The sequence below is a fragment of the Charadrius vociferus genome, unplaced genomic scaffold, assembly GCF_000708025.1.
Source record: "Charadrius vociferus isolate BGI_N301 unplaced genomic scaffold, ASM70802v2 scaffold257, whole genome shotgun sequence".
In the NCBI taxonomy this organism is placed as follows: domain Eukaryota; kingdom Metazoa; phylum Chordata; class Aves; order Charadriiformes; family Charadriidae; genus Charadrius; species Charadrius vociferus.
The window spans coordinates 354,577-360,722 of record NW_009649473.1 but is presented as its reverse complement, the minus strand read 5'-3'; positions in this window follow the sequence as shown (position 1 = coordinate 360,722).

Here is a 6,146-nt window from a genome sequence, read left to right as displayed (position 1 = left end):
CCGTCCGGTCGTGGGCGCTGCGGCGGGTTCGGGCCGGGGCTGAGCGGGGAGGCCAGCACAGGCCTTTCTGAGAAGCTTGTCCTTGCTCGGCAGGTTTCTTGGCCCTACATCTGCCTTCACTGAATCCGGTGCGGGGTTGGAGCCAGTGCTCTACACCGCTGCCGGGGCAGAGGGAGCCCCCGGCGTCCCCTGGCTCACTGTGGGATGGGGTGTCCCTCTCCCGGGGCAGAGGGAGCCCCCCGGCGTCCCCTGGCTCACTGTGGGACGGGGTGTCCCTCTCCCGGGGCAGAGGGAACCCCCCGGTGTCCCCTGGCTCGATGTGGGGGTGGTGTGTCCCTCTCCTGGGGCAGAGGGAGCCCCTGGTGTCCCCTGGCTTGCTGTGGGATCGGGTGTCCCTCTCCTGGGCACTCTGGCTGGCTGACAGCAGGCCAGGAGCCATCAGCAATGCCTTCTGAAAATATCAGCTGGCTTTAGCTTACAAAAGTGAGTTGAGGCTTTCCTAAGGTGTTTTCTAGATCTTTGTCAAAGAAAGAGTAAGGACAATGTCTTACCTGCTTGGTGTTGCTCGGTATCTTCTAGCTTTCTGTGTAACTGCAAAATAATTCTATTCTATGTGTCCAAAGCCTTTATGTAAGCATCTGAGGCTTTAACAATGCTGTACCTACAACAAAACTTAAGTTCTTCTTGAGCTTTGACTGACTGAAATGAAGAAAAATACTCCCCTCTTCTCAGCAGGCTGTTTCACTGCCTTGCAGACCTTACCCTCGTTTCCTCAGCTCTGCGAGGCTGCAGCTTTCGGGCTGCTACAGCTGCTAACTGTGGTTCAGCTGTAATTCTGCTCCACCTTGTATGTAGATGTAAAAGGCTGAGATGGAGATGACTCACAGTGAAATTTTAGATGGGATCTGGGAACTTGCAGTTCCAGTGAGACTTCTACTTGTTTGTAAGTATTGGGATCTCCCTTCCAAGAAAAAAGGGGACCCTCTTCCTGTGAATATATAATGTTTTCTGAGTCTGATTATAGAACTATGGCTGTCTGCAATATTCAAGGCCAATGGATCAACATGGTGTGATGCAGGACTGCTGTCTGTGCAAAGGGATGGTGCCGGCTCAGCTCTCCCATGTGCTGCTGGGGAGAATTGCAAAAGTAGTCCTGTGATGGCACAAGCCAGGAGAGCGGCTTTTAGGAAGGATGGGAGTTATGGCTCAATTTGCAGAAGCCCATGAACAATATAAATGCTATTCATTCCCTTTTTGTGTAAAAACTTGCATTAGTTTTGTTAGAAATGTCATTCAGCAAAGGAAAGTCTGCTATTTGTTGCTTTCTTTTTCTGTTAATTGTTCTGTCAGTTTATATTTACATAATCGAGTTTAAAATTGTAATTACAATATAATTGCACACATATGTAGTTCAACACCTTTGTAAGAGTATCCTATTATACAACTGTTTAGCTAAGAATTTTTGAATCTAACAAATACAAGCTATCCTTTAAATAATTAAAAAAGTGTGTATGCTGTTGGACTTTATACATCCTCTCAGGGTCATATTAGTCACAGAATACAAATGCCTAATAAGTACTGAACTTCTTTGTAAAAAAGCAAATATACAACTTTGATTTCTCTAGTGCATTAAACTGCCGCAAGTGTTGTGGGTAAGTCTGGTCAGAGCTCAAGTTTCTGCCAGTTCTGGAAGAATAATTAGCAAGTCTTCTAAGAGGTCTGAAGGCAGTGATGCTGTTAACAAGAAGTCCAGGCTAGGTACGGCCCTCCTTTTAACAATGGGTGAAATACATATTCTTTTATTAACTGAGACTGAAATCTGTCCATATGCTTCATGTTATCTTGTTTGATGTTGCAGCTAGGCCTACTTTTGACATTATGGCATTTCAAAGACTATTTCATAATATTTGCTTATTTCTTTTGGGTGAAATTCAATATGCAGGCATGTAGATGGCAGGAATAGAGAATTGCTGTTAATTTTCATTATAGCTTAGAAGGGGACAGAAATATTGGATTTATGTAGAAATCAGATGTGCTACACAAGGTTCTTTAACTTTAGAAATATTAATTCAATTAGAGATTTCTCCTGATAAAAGTGGGTAAGAAAGAGAAGTGTTAATTGTTTGTCTACAGCAATATGATGTCTCAAAAATAGAATTGGAGTAGAGCCTAAAACTTCAGTCTGCTAGTGACCACTGCTGTTCAGTAGACAAAATCTACTGCCGTGATGAAGGTACAATTTTAGTACTGACCTGCAGAAATTGTTATGAAAATGGTTTGGGTTTGTATTTGCAATAGAAGAGGATATTTCAACATAAAAAAAGAAACAGTAAACAATTGTTTGCTTAATAGATGTGAAGCTGGCTTCTCTCTCTTACTTGCTCAAGTTAGTATCGCTTAACAGGGTTTACAATTATGTTGTTTGGCACATCTCATTGTACTGATTATTTTACTCATTCCATGTGTTCTTTGAGCATCGTACTGAAATTGCAGTTAAAGAGTGGGAGAAGAGTACGTTTGGGTGAGGGAAAATAAACAATAATCCTTAGACCACACAGGATTAATTGTTTATTCCCCAGAAAGAACAGAGTACATGTGCAACTACTGGAAAGTTTAGAATTGAACTTAAATAGCTTCAATGATCTTTTCTGATTGATGTCTGATGTGTTATGATGCATCAGTATGAGGAAATATTGAACCTCAACCTTAACGTGATTTTTCAATAACTAACACATTAGCAGGGGAAACACAAAATAATTTTGTGGGAAAGCATGAGTTGTCTTTCTCCTTTGTCCATGCCACCACATGGAACATAAGTAGGTTGTTTGACCATTCTGCCCATCTCATATTCTAGATGCTTTGAGCATAATTTAATATTTCACTAGCCAGTTAACCAGAAAAAATAATACCTGTCACTAACAGTCTGAACTGTTATTCCCCAGGTTTAATCAACTCATTTTACCAACGTTTCTTTTGCCCCCCTCTTTGAGGTCTCCTCTTTGGCACAGACGTCATGCGATACCCGATGTGGGAGCTGGAGACTTGAGAGCTGTTTTCCTAGACTAAATGTTTGAGGTTACAGGACGTGGCCCAGTTTCACATAAGCTTTTAAATTTCAATGGGACATGCTGAATCCTGAAACTGTCAAATAGTGTATTATTTTTGGAGTGAGAGAGAGTACGTGTGTGTGAGTGTGTGAATGACCTTTACATTTTTACCCTATCCCCAAAGTCTGACTTCCTGCCCTTTCTCCCACGAGTCCATAAACTTTAGCAATTAAAGTGAACATTTTTTAAGGAAGAAATTCAGTATAGGGGAGAACAACTGGGAAGAGGAATGGTGTATTAAGGAGAAAATAAGGAAAACAGCTAAATGCTATAAACTTCTGGCTTCATGAGGGATATGGAAAAATCTGGAAAAGCTGGAATTGTTTGCCACATTTCCCCCTCCATCTTAGTAATATCAAGACCTTTGTGTGTGTGTGTTCTCTTTTGTTTCCTGCAAAAGAAGATGAAAGATTTTTCCTACTCTTCAGCAGAGCAATAGGAGTGATGAATCTTAACAAATGCCATCTCTTAATTTCCAAATCTGTATTAGTTCTAAAACTTTGTAGGCTAACACCACGGACCTCTCTAAACACTGAACAAAAGTGCTTATGTCTCTATTATTCAAATTTTTCCTCTTTGCTATTGGTGATGTAAGTGTATTCATTTCACAGGTACCATGTGCACCCTGATCTTGCAAAGAGCTGTGCCTTCAAGTGATAGGTTGGGAAATCAGAACCACAGACTCTAAAATCCTGCAGAGAGGTATGTTCTGAGCAATAACAACAAAACTGTAGACATTGTAGCAAATTTACATGTTGGGTTTGTTTTTTTTTTTCCTTCCCACTACATAAGGACAACTGCCCTATCTAGAGAGTCTTTTCTGTATCTAAAGGAAGAAAACAGAGAACAAATCCGCATTTCTACCTGACACCCCTCCTTCTTGTAGGTCACTCACGAGTATAGGATTATAAAAGAAATGCCACCACTTTCACGTGAGCAGTGGAATTAAATGCATTTTCCCATGGATTTTTATCTTCCTTGCTTACATCTCCTTAGCCGAAGGAATTATCTTTTTTTTTTTTTTTTGGCCCTAGGAGTTCTATCCAGTATCCCTCTGGTTATTGTCTGAGCAAAATGCAGCTCTTGTTCCATTGGTAAGTTGGCAGCCCATGCAAAATGGGTGATGCCCGAGCTCTTGCTGTAGCCCCTTACACTGTGGGCCATTGAAACGGGCACCTCCTTCACCTCATTGCCAGTTTTCACAAGAGTTGTAGAAACTTTTAGACCTCTAAGCTTTCTCAAACCTTGTTGAAAATGGCAGTTATTTTAGATGTTTCGAGAGAACTTCTGGATAATGCCTCTCCTGGTTAGGAATCAGACCTTTTTCCACCTCTTCCTTCTGAACTCATCTAATAATTTTTGCTTAAAAAAAGGGAATTAAATGGTAGGTAATATGATACGGGGATATCTGTATGGATTATAACTGTGTAAGGCCTTTTCTTATGGGAATAGAACTTCACTTTGCAAGTATGTATTGATGTAACAGATTGAGACGTTCAGGGCAATGAAGTGTACGTGAGCCTTATGATTTAACAGGAAACTATTCAAAGCCTGGGAACTTGGTCTGAAAAGTGACATTATGCTTAATTCAGCTCCCATGACAGAGCTCCTATCAAGCTGAACTATTCTGCTCAAGAAGCCGATTAACCAGGCTGGCTCAATGCACTGGCACTACTCCTTGCGAGTTCATTTCTTTCCTTTAGGGAGATACTTGTCTCTCAAATAGCACCGAGTGCTAGGAATGACTGCTATTTTTTTTTCCCCTGTCACTGAGTCATTGATTCTGTCATCTGGACTTCTGTGTGTTTGGGAAGGAGGGGAAATTTGTACCCAACTTCAAAGTGTTGTTATATGAAGCAACTTTCTTTGTAAGAAAAAGCCTGAAGTTTGGACTCAAAGCCTAAAAACTAAATCCATGATGCTGACAATAACCGTAGGCAAGTCATCTTACACTTCTGGCTCATTCATTAGGTATCCAGATATGAATGCTAAATACTATTAGCAATATATATTACTGCATAGGGAGAGAGCAAAAAAGCACTGCACTTAAAGGAAAAAAAATCTGTAGAATGTTGTGCAAGTCTAGTCTGCTTGGACACCTCTGGGAGGTCCATAACACTATTGCTTCCTTGGCTTGTAAACAGCTGTTGTCATTTGCAGTGGTACTTAGGACTGCTTAGTACTCACAACTGAAAATGCAGAGCACATGTGTTAAGCTTTATGGTGTAAGGCGTTTGGCCCTGTGTGCCTCCTGGGTTATCAGAAAAGCCAAGTGACTTAAACCAGTGAAACGTGCTCCTGCCCTTAGCATCTCAAATGCTCTCAGGCCCCTCCGAAGTTCATCTCCCTGGTTTTTTGTTGGTTTTTTTTTTTTTGTGAGGCTTTTTTTTTTGCTGTTGGTTTGTAGGAGAGCTGTTCACCATTGTTAATAATCTTGGTTATTCCTAATCCCTTAAAGGTATGATTTTTAAGGAAGCATCCTACACAACATAACTCTACTTTCACAGGAAAATGAATTATGCAACCCCAGAAACTGGTGATTCAGAGTGAGGAGAGCAAACGATCCAGATCCTGACCTGCTTTTTCACGTCAATTTGCAATGTCCGTGCGACTTGGAAATCAAACCTCAGCCCCGTCCTTCCAGCGGCAGCAGGGCAGGGGTATCCTCGCCGGCGGGATGAAGGCGTGCTGTCCCCGCTGCAATTAGTCCTGGTCCTGACGAGCCCCAGGTGCACACCTGGGGAGGGGGCACCAGCTGTTAGGTGCGTGGCCATCACAGTAAACTGCTTAAATGGCCTCTCGCCGAGGAGGAGGCCTCTCGCCGAGGCGGTGGAGGAGCCCTACGAGCGGGCGCTGAGGTGAGCCGGAGGTTGGGTGGTTATCGTCGTCTCTGCGGGCGCGGCTGCCGAATGCTCGAAGAGCGATGAAGTTGACTAATCTTTTACCTTTCTGGGTCGCTTTTAGCGCCCTTCCTCGCCGTGCCGCTGCCCGCTCCGTGTGGTGGAGCCGCTCCGCTGGGGGCAGGGGGGCCGCGTTCCC